General features: G+C 52.3%; 1 long non-coding RNA gene across 1 annotated transcript; it reads left to right on the forward strand.

The window, feature by feature from the left end:
- The first annotated feature begins 2,473 nt into the window (after window positions 1–2,473).
- LOC137150511 (uncharacterized) lies at window positions 2,474–6,890 on the forward strand. The gene is made up of 2 exons (XR_010918991.1): window positions 2,474–2,570; window positions 4,781–6,890. It is a non-coding gene; the product is annotated as an uncharacterized lncRNA (long non-coding RNA).
- The last annotated feature ends 9,529 nt before the right edge of the window (window positions 6,891–16,419 follow it).

Raw genomic sequence — 16,419 nt, forward strand, 5'->3', positions numbered from 1 at the left:
GCATTGGAAGCTTTTTCTTCTAGAGAGACAGCTGTGATCCCAAGAGGGCTAGTGGGGCATCCAACTGGCGGCAATGCCAGGAACTTGCCAGGAGCTCACGGAAGGCACCAAAATTAAAAAGGAGCCTGTGGCAGCCCCCTGACCTTTACCTGAGAGAGGATGGTAGTCTTGTGGACAAAGCACAGAACTGGGACTCAGCAGTACTCTGATCAGAATCCTGCTCTGCCACTGACTTTCTATGTGACTTTGGGCAGGTCATTTAATCTCTCTGTGCCTCGGTTTCCCATCTGTAAAGAGCAGGTCAATAATATTTCCTTTCTCTCACCCTTTATCTTGTCAGCACTTTGCGGAAGGGACTGTCTCTCACTCAGTGTGTGTGGGTGTGTACAGTACTCGGTATCACGGGCCCCTGATCTCAGCTCTAGGGTCTGTTGGAATACAAATAAATAATATTTGCAGGTGCAGAAGACCATAGGGAAGGCAAGTCTTAGGGTTTTTAGGAGAGCAGCCAGCCGGTTCTTTGCAACTGCCCCAAACTGAAAGACTCATTCCAAAGGAGAGGCACACCTTCCCCTGCCACCTGAACAATGGATGGAGTTATTCTCCCTTCACACTCACCAGTGATGACATCTTGTTCCAGCTATGCGATTTCACCTTCATGTGCACCCTGATGAATGCAGTGAGACACAGCAACCACTAGATGCCCCCCCAAGCAGTCTTTGGAATTAAGAACAGACTGGAGCTGATGAGTCAAGTCCCCTGGAGTTCACCGGGTAAAGGGAGGAGCAGCACGGGAGTTGTTCCTGATTCCCAGAAGCGCTACTTACACCAGGGATGACTGAACTAGCCCAGGAAGGCGCCTGATAGAGAAGTGACCGCAACAGGAGCTAGACAAACCTGGGTAACTTGTCTCCCCAATATTATTATTCATTATTATTGTTTCAGGATATAGTTACTACCTTTGTGAACCCTTAGTCTGGTCAGCACTACAGCCAAAGTCTGTCTCGCACACACGGAACCAGACAGAAGAGACACGAGGCAGAATCTCAGAGAGAGAGAGTATAAAAAAGTGTAAAAAGGGTTGAGTGTAGCCAGAGGGAAGTAGTAATAATTCCTAGCTCTTACATAGCATGCTTTTTATCCAGAGATCTCACAGCCCTTTGCAAAGGTGGTCAATAGCATTATCCTATTTCACATATGGGGAAACTGAGGCACAGAGCCATGAAGTGACTTGCCCAAGGTCACCCAGCAGGGCCAGTTAAACCTAGGTTTCCTGGGTCTCAGTCCAGTGGTCGCTCCGCTAGGCCAGAGGTGCACTGGGTGCAGGGACAAAGGGGGTCCTGCAGGGAGGAACCTACCAACAGCAGAGTGGAGGAGGAAGCTTAGTACTGAGGTTTAGGTTTTGTTGTTTTAGTTAACAAGGCAGAGCTTTAACTGGGAGCAGACCCAGTGTGTGTGTTATATTAGTAGCAAGGAGTGGGAATACCATCGTCTTCCAGAGAGCTGATCCTGAAAAGTGAACAGAGTTGTGAGATTACTAAGTCCTGTGCAGAACCTGGGAAAGCTCTTCAGCAACCTGGTGGGATAAACTAAACCAAGGGGTTGTGGGCAGGATACAGGGTGACTTCATCCCACAGAATGCAGGGGAGGTAGGTAACTACATCCTTGAATCCCCTCCCTACAAGAGGGAATAGAGAGGGAGCAGTTTTTCTTGTGGTCGGGAGCGACTCAGAGAGGGCATGCATGGTCGGACGGGAAAGAAGTGTAAAGGAGCCACCTGGGCTCTGAGACTCAGTGGAGATGTACCCTAAGTGTAGACAAGGGTAAGCTGGGGCTTGCACTGATTGTGTTAATCAAGGTTCAACCCCAAACCCCAATTAGCTCAGCTGGTGCAAACCCCTGCTTGCTTTTGTTTACATGTAGGGATCAGCATCAGGAAATTGATCAGCTACTCCATTTGTTGGCCCCTAATTACTGAATCAGGTCCATTTCCAAACACAGACAATGATAAGGAGGGAAGGGGAGAGAGAGACCTGCTGCTGCAACTGGACTGAAGTTCACTAAAAAGGAAGGAAGGAGAAAACTCTGGAGGAAAACCATGCAGTCAAGAAATGACAACTGAAGACTGAGCTGCTGCTGTGGGGTCCATTCCAGACCCTATAGGCAATGGAAAAAGAAACAGGGAAACCTTTAGTGGATGCTTTTAAAGTAGCATTTCTGGAAGCCGACTGGGCAAAGAGATAAAGGGAGAACAGGAGGACAACACATCTATCCAGGTATCTGCCAGTGGGGAAGATGCAGGAGGGACTGACAGTAATAACTTCCCATGTCTATAGCACCTTACATCCTGAAAGCGTGAAGGGCTTTCTTACAAACTAGGACTCTCGGCTACACGGACCGAACTCCCATTGCTTTCAAGAGGAAAACATTCCATCCACCACTGAAATGCAGCCACCTCTGGAGTGGGATGCTGCTGGGGGACTGACGAAGGGGACACCTGGCTCCTTTGTATTTGAACTGAGAAGTGTCAGCTGGAATTCCCCCACAGGGAGATGGTAACACCATGCCAGGTAATCACTGCTTCTAACATTAGCACTTGGACAGAGTTATGGACGAGACAGGACGACCCCCTACCTCGGGGACCCTGGAGGTGCCTTGATGATCTGCCAGCTACATATCAGGTGCACAACAAGGCTACCCTCTGGGAGCGTGCGGGCTCCCCCTCCCACCGCTCTCCTGGCAGGCAGCACGTAGAGACTGTGCAGCACCGCACGTGTTGGGCGGGAAGCAGCATCTCACCCCTAAGATCTGTTTGATTCTCATCAGCCCTTCGTTTCCTCCTGTGACATTTGTTCGCTGGCTTGTTGACAATGCAGACGTTAATCTCCCCCCAGCCGCTGTCCTGGGCAGGTTCATTTTTATCACGGTTCCGGTAGCCTGAGGTTGAGCCTTCTGGAGCCTTGGAGGCCCCCTTGCACAGGCTCTTGGCAGTAACATCGCAGGCCCCCTTGCACAGGCTCCTGACAGTGGCCTCAGCCTCTGCTGGCACCAGCAGCCTCTGTTATCCCCCCCCACCCACCCTCCCTCAGGCAGGCCTGAGCTCCTTACCACATCAGGATACAGAACAGTGCATGTATTCCGGCCTCACTTATTTCAGAGCTCTGGGTCAACCGCAAGCACCGTGTGTTTCACAAACACATCACTACAGCGTGGGGAGGGCTGGGGTCTGGGCACTGGCACTTAACGGATGCTAAGAGGCAGTAACTACCGACTGGATTCAAACAAACAAGTTCCCTCGCCTTGCCAAACTGACCCAGCACGGGGACTCTGAGACCATTCCAGCCCTGCCTTTCCAGGCCAGCAGACACTGGGGCCGACCGCCTAGAAAGCGTGAGGTGTGTTGAGTTTCCCCAGTTCTCAGTGTGGGTTGCAGCATTTTGGATCTCAACGTGATGATGGGCTCTAGGTAACCTGGTAAAAGACAGGCCAGATCTGTACCCATTGCATTACAGGTGTTATTTTGCACCAGTTTGGTGAAACTAGTGCCGCTTTGTGTGTGGACACACTCCTAGTGGTTTAAACCTGGCTTATAGCAGTCGAGTGGTTCAGTAAATGTACAGGCGCAAACTAAACCAATATAACTAGTTTTAAACTGATATAAGAGAGTCCACGAACAAAAGCTGCACCACTTTCACTAAACTGACTGGAAGTTAAAACCAATGCAACTTGTGTCCGTAGAGAAGCCCTCGGCTGCAGCCTGCCAGTGAGGGGGCAAGTTGCTATTAGCTGTGTACTGCTTTCTAACAGGTGGCTTTGTAAATAGGGAAGTGAGTTTATCTCCCTCTGGTGCCGTGATTGACTGCGTGTTTGTATCCTCATCATGCCTGGTACAGAGCCAGTGCATTGTTGGCTCTTTCACTATGCTTGGCAACACAGTCTCTCCATAGCGGGTACTGTAGCCCTGTTAGAGCTGGAACCTTCACTGATGCTGGCACAACCTACCCTCTGTATTTAGGGGCACTGCTTCATCTACAGGCCAGATACATGCCATTTGGGTGGCATTTTGTGTGGGATGAGAGCGCCATCCAGTGGCTGGTTTCCCATATGTATCCCACTCAATCCTCCAGGAAAGCTGTGCAGTATCCATTCTGCTCAAATGATCTTTTCAGACCTAATGGGCTCAGTTTACCAGCCAAAAGACAGCTTTTCTGTTGCTGCTGCCAACAGCCCTCCAGCCTCCCTCAGGATCCACAGCGCCCGCTGGATTCCTCCTGCCTCTGACACCAGGGCTGCTAGGAAAGACTCTGCAGCTGGACCCAAGCTGGTGGTGTGCTCAGGGCAGAGGAGTGGGTCCCAGCTCAGTTGCCTGCAGCTGCACCAGCAGGGCTAATGGGCATGGCATAGGAGCTTTCTCGCAGCAAGCAGTAAAGTCAGCTGATTATCACATGTGCTACAGGAGCGCCCAGAGACCCCAGTGCGGATCTGGGCTCCATTGCACTGGGCCCTGCACACACACATAGTAAGAGACACTCCTGGTTACAGCCCAAATAGACAAGAGGCGGGGAAAGGGAATATTATCCCCACTTCACAGATGGGGATCAGAGGCACCTATGGAACATGTGACTTGCCCAAGGTCACACAGGAAATGGGGAACTGAACCCAGTTTTCTGCCTTAACCACAAGCCCATCCTTCCTCCCTTTCTCAGTGTGATGCATGAGCCCAGTGCCATGTGCTGAGTAAAAAAAGGCCATGTTTACATAATTACTCTTCTTTTCACAGCCGACACATCTACAGACAGACAATCCTGCCTGCACCCCCTCCTTGACACGGAGTCGCCTAAACAGACCGCTCACCAAACTAAGCACAGACTGGGACTTTCCTCATGGCCGTGGCTATGACTGAAGAGCTGCAAGCTGAGTTGCAAAGCAATAATACCTGCTCAGAAGGATACAGGGGTCCCAGCGTGTGGAGAGGTACCGGGAGCTGGAGAGGACAGCAGCAGTCGCTGAATGATGGTTCTTCTCCTGGGACACGTTCTGTCTGTCATCTAGGCAGTTTCTTCTCTTTGAGGTACTGTTGTCTCTCTGTGACGGGCGAGGGCAGGGGGAGAGTCTTCATCAGCCTAATCCTGCCAAGTATCCTCCTTCGCTGGAACCTGGAAAAACTACAGTAAAAGCCCTTAATCACCTAATCCTCTTGGTTTGGGAGGAATGGCCCCTGCTTTGATATCGTCCCTGGCTCAACTCATCCATGGGGGTAGGAGAGAGCTTTCATCCCCGCTGTCAGGTCCTGATAACCTCAGCAAGTGTCTGAAGCGGTCTGTCACCATCCTCCCCATGTGTACAAAGGGCTCCTGCAGTCTAAGGTGATGCACAGCTGCCCTGGGGGCTGCATTACTGCATTCCAGGGGACTCCCTTTCCAGCCTGCTCCTTGGGCAAGTCCACAAGTGTCCAGGCTACTTTCTCACCTCCACTTCTGCAGCAAACCGAGTGTGGGAGGAAAGGCCCACAGGAAGGTCTGAGCCCAGCAGAGAGAGGTACCTGAATGTCAGAATCTGGATCCTGCGGTGCTGCCCAGTTACCGGGAATTCCTTAGATCCAGACGCTGATGGGTTTATAACTGAGCTCCACTGATTATGTCTGCATGGCACAGGTATCTATGGGGCACTGACTAAACTCCCAAAGTCCTAGCCCAGCCCACCCAGGGCTCAGTGTAAAACCTGAGCTGATTCTCTGGTTTGTTGTTGCAGTGTCCTCATCCGGAACGTGGAGGGGACATTCCCAGGACACTACAGAGCTGTACTTCCCTGCGGTTTGGGAAGGGAGCATGTCACTGCCTAGGTGGGGCTGCCAGGCTTTGGGTGCACTTCTCAGGTGGGGGACTCACCGAGTCCCAGATGCAATCCCATACATAGGGAGAGATTTCCTCCCAGCCACCTGCTGCAATCAGTGTATGCCTGCAAGCCTGAGCTCTGATTGCCATTATTTTAGCACAAAGCTCTACATAAAAGCACCCGGTCGCAGCATGTGATTTGTCTTTCCTCTCTCAGAGGAATTCACCCTGCATCACAGCCCCTCTGCACAGCTTGTGCTAGTGTAGAGAGGCCATAAGCACCCCCAGCCCAGGGAACATCCTGTATACAGCATTTGCCTTCTTCGTACAGAAGCCTCAAGTGCAGGGGACATTCCAGAGTGGTCAGGGGTGGGAGGAGGCATGACCCCATGGCTTGGCTATTCCATGGCTGCGTGAGGAGCCAAGGGCCCAACTGACCCAGCAGTCCCAGAAGCAGGAGGCACAAGCCATCTCCCTTCCATCCCTATGCCAGCTCTGCTGCCAGTACGGGATGAATGAACAGAGCCCTTCTCTCCTGCCCCACTCTGGTTTGCTCTCACGTCTGCAGCTCTCTCCAGTGCAGTCTGACGCCTGCCTGTAGTCTCCTAATCTGGGTCTCCCTCTCCCCTTTCGCATAGGAGATCTATATCTCGAGTGGAAAGACCTCAGTGCTTCCTCTATTGTCCTCATGAGCGAAGGCAGCACCCAGCCCTGCCTACAGGCAGAACTGCTGCCAGCTGGACTCGAGCCCAGCCACGAGGCCGCAAAGCAGTGGAGGCACGAGTGCCATGTGAACCTGGCGCCTTGCTCCCCTCTTTCAGCGTGTCAGAGAGCCTCCCTCTTCCAGCACCTCTTTGGAGAGGCCAGGGGGGTGGAGAGGCCAGGAGATGGCGCTCCCCACACAAAAGCAGCCCACGTGCCATCTGCAACCCTTGTGGGGCTACACCATAAATGCCCGCAGCAGGTACAGCATGGACGGGGCAGGGCAGACTGACTCCACGGAGGCCGCTGCCAACGTGCCTCATCCCTTCCCTGGGGCGAGAGGGGAGTTCAGTTGCCCTGGCTCAGGCAGCCCTCTGCTTAGGCTCCCATGGAGGGGCCGTTAATGCTGGCTGGGGTGACATTTGGGCCCGTGGGACGTGACTCCCCACCAAGAGCTGGTGAATGGCTGAGGCCTGCCAGCTCATTTCACATCAGTGCTGGGTTTGAGCTGGCGGCCGTAGGGATAGGCACTCTCATGAGGGGAGGAGCGCTAGGGCACTGTCACAAGCCGCCTCGGGGCAGGGGAGCTGCAGGGCCCTCTCAGAGGAGAGAGGCCCTGGGCTCTAGATTCACTACCCCCTTGGTCTGATATAACCCGGGTTCAGTGAAGTTCAGGCCATGGCGTAAGGCTCACACCCACCTGTTTGGAGGTCGGTGAACCGCTGCTGTGACCATGGAGCCATCCTTATACTTCTACAGCCCCCACCACCCGATTCTTGGCCTGCCTCATACTCTTCAATGTATTTATCTCACATCGCCCGGGGAGGTAGGGCAGCGCTGTCATCCCATTTTATGGGTGGGGAACTAAACCACAGAGCAATGAAATGACTGGCCCAAGGTTACCCAGCAGAGTTGGGAAACCCAGGTCTCCCAAGCCCTGGGGGAGTGCCCTAACTACTAGGCCAGCCTGCCTCTCCCACTGGGGAAATGGTGGGGGGGATCTTTTGGGACTGACCGGTGCCAGGTTGCTCTTTAGCGATGGGATGTTGGTTTGTATCGTTGCTGTTATGCCCCGAGATTATGATGCAACCAAATGGCCATCAGATGGGAATGACTTTGGGTCAGTATCAGTGGGGGCCTGTTTTTACCTGCACCATCAGATCCCTGGCTTGGAGGTGAAAAGTTCCTCATTCCATTACCAGTCCAATAGGCCAAGCAGCCAGCGCAGCCCATAAGAAGCAGTCCCAGTGCACTATTAAAGAGGTGCCAGTGGCTCCCATGAGTAACACAGACCCCTAGGGGTCTGAGGCTTGGCAATTTGGATCTAAAAGTTCAGACTCGTCTCCTGATCTATTCGGGAGGAAAATCTGCCAAGCTCAGGCTTTGTGGTGAGATTTTCAGCTCTTCCAGATACTGTCCGAGACCATGTAACAAGAGCACCCCTCTGTTCTGCACAAAGCTGGAAACACTTTCCATGCTGCGGGCAACCATTTGACTCCATGTGAAACACCGGGGGAAGGGATGTCCTTGCATGTAAGTGGAAGGGACACATTGGCCTGGGGTGACATCCCCTGGGTGCCATCGCAGAAAGAGGACGCTGCCCCCCCGGAGGGCATCATACAGGATGACACCTGCTCCCCATTCGGCCGGCCTGGAGCAGAGAGGGGAGCAGAACTCAGGGTGGAGGGGAGAGACGCAGGCGGAGCAGAGAGACCAGAGTTTGACTTGGCCTGACACCTCCGGGCAAGCAGCATCGCAGCAGCAAATGCGCCCAGCTCTTAAAATGCGGGTGTGACAGACACAGAGAGGGAGGGAGGACGGGGGGCTTTGATAAGGCTGCCCTGAGCCATAGGGGAGGTGTTACTAACCCTTCAGAGCCAGGTAGACTGCTGCTCTCTCCCTTCCCCCACCCCGAAAGAAAAAGCCCGCGAGATAGTCTGCAGGGTGTAACACAAGCAGGAAGCTCGGCTAGGACCCAGCCCTTCCCTGCTGGGAGAGGAAAGAGAGAAGCTTTGTTTCAGAAAGGTCCTCAGTCAGGACATGCTGGCAGGGACATATGGGGTCCGGTTATGGCTCCTGGGCATCCCTGAGCTCTGAGGCCTCAGGGCTTCATCTATCCTAGTGAAGACACCTGGAAGGCTACACACGGATGTTCAAATCCCCTTGCTTTCCTGGCCCCTCTGCGCAGCCCCCCCATTGCACTCTACGCCGGGGCTAGGCCCCGCAGGGTCCATCTACACTGCAATAGAAACCCAGGGCTGGCCCCTGCCAGCTGACTGCCCTCGCAGGCTTGGGGGAAGGAGCTGTTGAATCGTGGGGTAGAGATGGAGGCTCAGGCTGCAGCCCAAGCTCTGGGACTCTCCCACCTCGCAGGGTCCTAGAGCCCGGCCTCCAGCCCGAGTCTGAGTATCTACACCGCAGTTAACAGCCCTTAGACCGAGCCTGAGTCTGCTGGGACGCGCCAGCCGCAGGTTTTTAATTGCAGTGAAGACGTACCTCTGTGACCGGCACTGCCCCTGGGTTTCTAGTCACTCCTGAGCCGAGGAGGGCGATGCAGAGAGAAGCCCAGCTCCTGGGGGAAGGAGGTTGATAGGTTAACAGGGATGGAAGTGCCGTGGAGGCAGCAAAGGGGGGAAAGAAAGCCTACCCACGCCAGATTACGGCACTCTGAGGCCACATGCACACTACAAGACGGAGCCCCTGTGGGTCCACTTCATTGTCCTGCCCTGTCCAGTGGCTCCATACCCCCCTCGAAGTGGGGATCGCCTGGGGGTCCCCTCCCCAGACAGAGCGGCCTGGAGCCCTCATCGCTCCCACGGAAGGAGCAGCAGGGAGGAGCAGTACTCACCGCGGCAGATGGAGTGTATCCGCATGGGTGGGGCAGGCTCCTTGCACTTCCCTCCTTCTACCACAGCAGCGTCCTCCATTATGCTGGGAGAGGCCAGGCCCCCAGAGCAGTCAGTCTCAGAGTAATACCCCGTCGATATGAACAGGGTGGTTCACCCCACTCCGCTATTATTTAAGGCTCTCTGCAGACACAGGCAGAGGTAGCTCTCTGCACTGGTTACACTTCAGTCACATTTCCAAGCATTTCTTTGCAACGATGAGGGCTACAAACTTTAACAAAAACAGACAAACCCCTGAGATCCTGCTGTAACCCCCAACTCCAGGAGCTGGGGCACCAGACAAAGGCCTAGAGGGCCGACACTTAATCAACCTCTTCCTTCTCAGGCCAGTGAGGGCTGGGAATGCTGCAGAAACAACCCTCTGGCCAATTGAGGAGCAGCATAATAGCTGGGAAAAAGACTGTCATCCAATCAGCTGGTTGTGATGTGAGACATTTGCGGGTAGGAAGATAAGGAAAAGGAGGGATCCTCAGCACTGATTGAGGTGAGGGAGACACCCTCCCCACAAAATAATATAGCAGATTGCTCTCTGTCACTGGGACTGAGTGAACAAGTCACTGGTCACGGGACAGCTACTGCTATGGATTCAGGAACATGTAGGGAGCAGTGAGAGACATGTTGCCAACTCTTGCTATTTTATTGCTAGTCTCATGACATTTGGTGCGCTTCTTAAAGCCCCAGCTCCTGGAGTCATGTGAATACATGAACATCTCAGCTTTCATGTAAAAAACAGTAAGTTTCTAGCCCTTGTGGTTGCTGAGAACAGCCTGAAAACGTGACCCCCTAAAGGTTCAAAAAACAGATGACAAACATAAAGACCCCAAAATTATTTTGAAAAAAAAAATCTCACAATTTTTAAGACAATCTCATGCTATTTTTGGATGTGACTTGTGATTTTTGAACACTTAGCATTGGCATTAGGTGTGCGTAACCCTCATCTTATGGCAGCGAAGAACTGGGCCTCACCAGCCTTTCTGTTTGATGTGACATGCATTAAAGCCAACGTACAAACGCCTGCCTGCAGAGCAAACAGCGGGGCCACTGTGGCACTGGATCAAAGGGCGGGGATTCTTTGGGGGGACTGCCTGCATTATTAGTTATTAATTATTATTATATTAATAAACATTTCTAGCAGCACCCATGATGGATATAGTAGTTTTGCTGGCACTGAAGACGGGGTAGTCCCTGCCCCAAGAACCTCAGAGCCTAAGGACAGAAAAATAGACAGAGATTAGGGGAAGGGAACAACAATCGAGAGTTTATATATCTTTAAGAAGGATTTAAATATGGACAGGGTTGTTCAGATCACTAGTGCATGCACCACTCTGTACCACAAGGGGGCACAATTGGCTAATTTATTACAGCTATTGTTCTTTCACCTAGTTCCCCGAGCTTGTGTGCAGACAGCGTTTGCTCTCTCTGCACAGACAGGGGAGGTAGCAAATAGCTCCCTGTACATCAGCTCCAGGCAGTTGGTGCACTATTATTTAGTATTTGTATTATTGTAGAACCTCAGAGCCCCAGTTATGGACCAGACCCCACCCATTGTGCTAGGTGCTGTACAACCACAGAACGACCTATCGCTCGATAGCCATGTAAAGTAACCAGTGTTAAAACCAAGAACAAGTTGGCTGTTTGGCTGGTCATAAAAGGTTCCCGATATATTTATATTGGCAGCGGGGCATTTTCACTTGTGTGTGTTTGTGAGGAAGGTCGCCCCATTTTAAGGGGGCCATTTAAATAGTAAACTCAGTTTTGCCATCAATGCTTTATATATTTCCTGTAAGGTTTCTTACTTTCCCTTGGAGTAAGCCAGGCTCCAGCCCATGTGACACCACCTCCTAGCCAACAGGCTGCTTGTGATCTGGAGGGGGGGAGAAGATAGTATGTTCCAAAGTATGTTTCAAGATGTTCCAAAATTAGCATTTAAAGTGAGGTTCCTAAGCCCATCTCAAGGTGCCCAAATAAGTGGCCTGGTTTGCAAAAACACTGATGACTGAGCAGCTCCTGTTGGCTTCGAAGACTAAACTCTCTTTGCAACTAACCACCAAAAGTTGGCATTCAGGTGTCCTGTGGGAGGAGAGGCCAAGACACAAAATTCAGGAGGGCATCCAGCTCTGCCTCCAACAGGTCCCCAGAGTTCAAGGGTGGACGTGAGGTTCAAGGGGGAGCCCGTTGCCAATGAGACTGTGAGGTTCACGTGCTGCCTGCTCTTTCCTATGACCTTACCAATTAAATAACACAACACATGGTGCAAGACAAGTGTGACTGACAGCAGGAGAGGTGCTCATCCGAAGGATAAGCGGGGCCGCAGCACAATGAGATCCCCAAAGCCACATCCACCATGAACAAGTGAGGGAAGACTGTGGGAGTCTCCAGGAGTTGCTGGAAAGACTCCCTAGGGGCCCCATGCTGGGCAGACATTCCCTGATTCTCCATGTACAGACTGCCGTTTTCCCATACCCTCTGCAACCTGGTGCAGTCTCTGTTCCCGTGACAAGTGACTCCTCTGGCTTCAGGTAGGGATGCTTTTTAAAGCATATTGAGGGAGTCAAGGTGAGGGCTAAAAGACAGCTACCAGGACCCTCCTCCTCTTCCCACACACCAAGCAAAAGAAATCCCACAAGAACCCCAGATCAAGCACAAGTCCTGCCAAATACCCAACAGACACCATTAGACCCCTCAGCATGGCTGCAGAGCTGGCTGGAGGAGAAGACAATGGTGCCCATGCTTGTTCTGCATGGGAACCTCCAACTTCCCAGCTTGGATGCCCCACCAGAGCCAGGAAAGATGGACATGGGGTCATCTGACACACTGGGCTTCAAACAGGAACATTGGCAAGCCAGGGAGAAGGGATGGAGATAGGGGACCTGAGGGTTTCAGGATAGCAGGACTGCCTTGTTCACACACAACTGTCCTAGATAAGTAGCCAGAGTATCATAGTGAGACAAGGTGGGCCTCAGACTCATGATACCTCTAGTATCCTTGAAAGCCCTGGCACATGGCAGAGGTTTTCGGGTGGGAGGGAAGAGGGTTATTCTTTACTGAGCCTTATATCAAGCCCCTCCTAGATCTTTGTACCACACTGACAGCTGACCTAGCATGCTGGGGTATGTGAGGGCATCTCTGCTGACCTCCTTGGCGTGACACCCAGCTACACCAGACAGGAGCTGGACTGGTCACGTGTGAAATGGCAGCTGTCCCTGAGGGAATGAGGGGGATGCTGCAGTTGAGGGGCAATGGCTTGGCCAACACGTGCATGTGGACAAATGCCGAACTGCCGGCTAGGCCCGTGTGTCATGGGCTGAGGAGGGGCTGAGAAGAGAACCCCCCCAAACCTGCATCACCTGCAGCTGGTTCCCTCAGAGAGGAGAAGCCGCGCCATGCCTGGCCGACAGTGGGAGATACCAAAGCGACGGGGCCGATCGGAGAACAAAGCGGCCTGTGCGAAACCCGCTTTCAGGCTGGCTACGATTGCAGGCTTCAATTGTGCTTCGGTGGTGGTTGTCTTTGATGCGACTCGAGTAGCCTTTCTTCCCCCCCGATGCCTCTGGCACTCGTGGCCTACAGTGTGTTTGAGGCGAAGAATGTGTCCTGTCACCACGGCTGCTTCCCTTTATTTGAAGTGTCTCACTGAGCTATCTCCCACTGACATGCTTCTTTCAGTGAGAATTATTTCCCCCTGCTTCTATCTGTCAGTGGCCCCCCTTCCCCCTCCAGGCCTCCATGCTCCCCGTATGTCCGAGCAGGTGTGAAGACAGGCGGGCCCTTTGTGTAGAAGCTCTTTCCTCCCCCCTCTGGACTCCCTCCAGTGCTGTCACTTTTTTTCCTCTCCCTCCTCAGTCTTGTTTTTCAACAGAGCGCAGGGCTTGCTTCTCCTGTCACCTGGGCTGAGGCTGTGCAGCCGCACGCCTGCTCTAATCTCGCCTTCCACAAAGGGCATCCCTGTCACTCCGGGGAATTAGAGACATACCTGGATCTAGGGCTCGGCCGATAACGCAGCCAAGCTGGCCGCAGCCAGGGGGATCCTGCTGATAGCACAAGCCAGGAGCCTGGCACTCTCCGCTTTAACTTCGCACCAACTCTCCACCCTCAGAGAAAACTCTTGCTTTTCACAATCCTGCTTGTGGGATGTTAACAGCAGGAGGCAGCTGCGGGAGAACAGCGAGGCTGTGCCGAAGGTTGCTCTTCCATTCTCCAGGGCCCTGTCGCAGCACGAGGGGCCAGTCGTACCCATGAGAAAGTGCAGTGGGGTTTTTAGCACAAAGAACCAGAAGAATGGGCGACCCAGCCCTTCACTCCTAGATCAGCAACTTGAATCCTGCCGGGAGATGGTGACTCATCCATGCCCTTCTGAGGGCTGTTCAGTGGCCCTGCCAGGTGAATCTCATCACAGCAGCTCCGGGTACAACTGGTACTAATTGTCTCCCCTGCTCCACTGGCCTGCTCAGCAGTGAGATTTAGGACTGAATGAACCTGCAAAGTTCAGTTCCTCCTCAGCCCTGCAGGGGATGCTCCCAAGCCAAGGCTGGGACCGCTGGGAAGTCTGCAGAATGAGGGCCATTGGGTAGCTGTCCTCGGGATACAGACAGAATGCCAGTCTCCCGGGCTGTCAATCCAGCACAAAATCAAAACCAGAAAAACATGGGGCAGCCCCGGTGCTGCTGCTGTCCCCTCTTTCCTTCTCCTGCTGTCACACTCCTCTCCCTCCAGCAGCGACTGCATCACGTGAAGGCCAATGATAACGCGTGGGGTCTCCCTAGCACACCTTGTGAGAACAGCCTTAGGTCCTGGCTCTCACTCCACAGCCCTGGCAGTATGTGCTGAGGCTAATGGAGCTGTGGCAGAGTAAAGCCAATGTAACAGAGTGGAGAAACAGCCGCATCTGCCCGAAGATGCCCCTATATCTGTGCCTCCCGCTGAAAGCACAGGGATCCTTCTGCCAGGCAGGGGCCTGGTACCAGACAGATCCACCCATTGCTCTGCTTTGATCCCTGTCAGCATCAGGCAGCTCAGGAAAAAGGCTGGGATGCTTTCAAAGGGATCCTCTCCCCTGTGCATGTTCCTCTGGCCATCTGCATCTATCTCCCTGCATCCCTCAGCAGCTGGCACAGGGACCATCACAGCACCGAAGATGCCAGCCAAATGCTCAGTGGCATTTTGCGAACCGCCTTGTTATCGGCGCTCCTTTACATTTGTCTTCACCTCCGCCCCGATGGCATTATTTGAAGGTGCTGATCTTACCTGACAAGCTCTCCTGATGCCTCCTCTGCCAGCATTTTTTGTCTCACGCTGGTCTGAGCTTGTGCCAGCAGCACCCAAAGAGGGAGGGGGCTCGGGTAACCGTGAATAGACAGGCACCTCCTTTGAGATTTGATTGACATGCCACTTACATACTGCAGGGTTAGGCACCTTATAAATGCCACATAGATAGGCCAGACAAACCCCAGTGGCCAGGTAATAGAGAGGACTTGTCTAGGGCTTAAAGTACCACTAGAATGCGAGTGAATCAGGCAGTCTGGGCTTCAGGCCACCACAACACATGGCACAAATAGACTGTGTGAGAATATTACCATGGCTCGGACTCAAACTAGGGGCCTCATGGGAGCCTGCAGAGAGCAGATCCACTTGGGGAGCCTAAAAGAAAGCTCTTTGCTATGTCAGGCGCTAAACTGGGATCATCTCAGCTGGAAAGGTTCAACTAGAGCTTGTCGGCCGTAAGTCCCAACGTATTCAGCCATTCCTGACAATTACAGAAACAGGCGGGGAATGGAGGACAGGAAATTCCACTAGAGAATATACTGAAGGGAACATTCCTGTGCTGACTCGAAGGGGCAGTCTAGATAGGCCTAATATCGATGGTTGTAAGAAAGCCAGATGAAGGGAAATCTGACTTTTAAATGGATCTGAAGCTAACCTGCTTCCCAGTCCTTCAAGAGGCTGATTAACAGGGATTGTTTAGTAACATCAAGAGCAGATTGATTAATGATTTTTAAAAAATTCAAAGATGCCAGCAATCATTGAGGGTTGTTTGATTTTTTTGTTTTGTTCTTGGAAATTGCACATGGAATGTGACAAAATAAAACCACAAACCAGTCTGATGTCCAGACAGTGCCCAAGAGTCAGAATAGCCAGCAAAAATATCAGCCAAGCTAAATGATACAATGAAATGAGGAAAAGCAAGAAGAAGAGAATGAATACTGTGTTAACACATCATGGAGTGGTCCCCTCCCTATACAATTAAAGTGCCCATCGTTACCGTCTCATCTGTACGTGATTCTCTCCTGTGACATTATTCGGGTTGATATTATTATTGATCATGGTATGTATCACGGAAACACCTGTGCTAGGTGCTGTACAGACACATAGTAGGAAACAGTCCCTGCCCTAAAGAGTTTCCAAGACAGACAAAGGATGGGAGGGGAAACAAAAAAGGTGACTGGCCAGGAATGGAACTTACATATCCTGAACCCTGGTCCAATGCCCTAGCCACTGATCCACACTGCTCTCCAAAGGTTAAGAGGTATGCTCCCTCTGCCAGCACAAAGAGAAAGCCAGTGTCACTTTCCCTCAGAAGGAAGCATGCTATGGTGGTCTGAGCACAGGTCTAAGTGCAGGGTACTCATTCAGTTCAATTCTAGCTCTGACATTCACTCCCTATGGGACGTAGGGCAAATCACTTCTTATTGAGGCTCCGATTCTCCATTACCTTACTTACTCCTTATGAGGTCATTCACAGCTCTGCAAAGCAGGTGTAACATGCTATCACCAGTGCAAATGGACAATTCTGGCTTCTCCTTGGCTCATTTTTTTTTATTCTGTCTTAAGCAAAATGAGAACCCCCTGATCGCCAAGTGGATTCAACAGGAGGAAAAGTGAACGAGTCCATTACTATTCCTGCTGAGAGGGGGCACCAGTGTCTGATTTCAGTCAGGGGAGGCAAGGGGCACAATTATGCATGTGTGTATAGGAGATAA

The sequence above is a fragment of the Emydura macquarii genome, unplaced genomic scaffold, assembly GCF_026122565.2.
Source record: "Emydura macquarii macquarii isolate MOO-44397 ecotype Brisbane River unplaced genomic scaffold, CSIRO-AGI_Emac_v2 contig_968, whole genome shotgun sequence".
NCBI lineage: Eukaryota > Metazoa > Chordata > Testudines > Chelidae > Emydura > Emydura macquarii.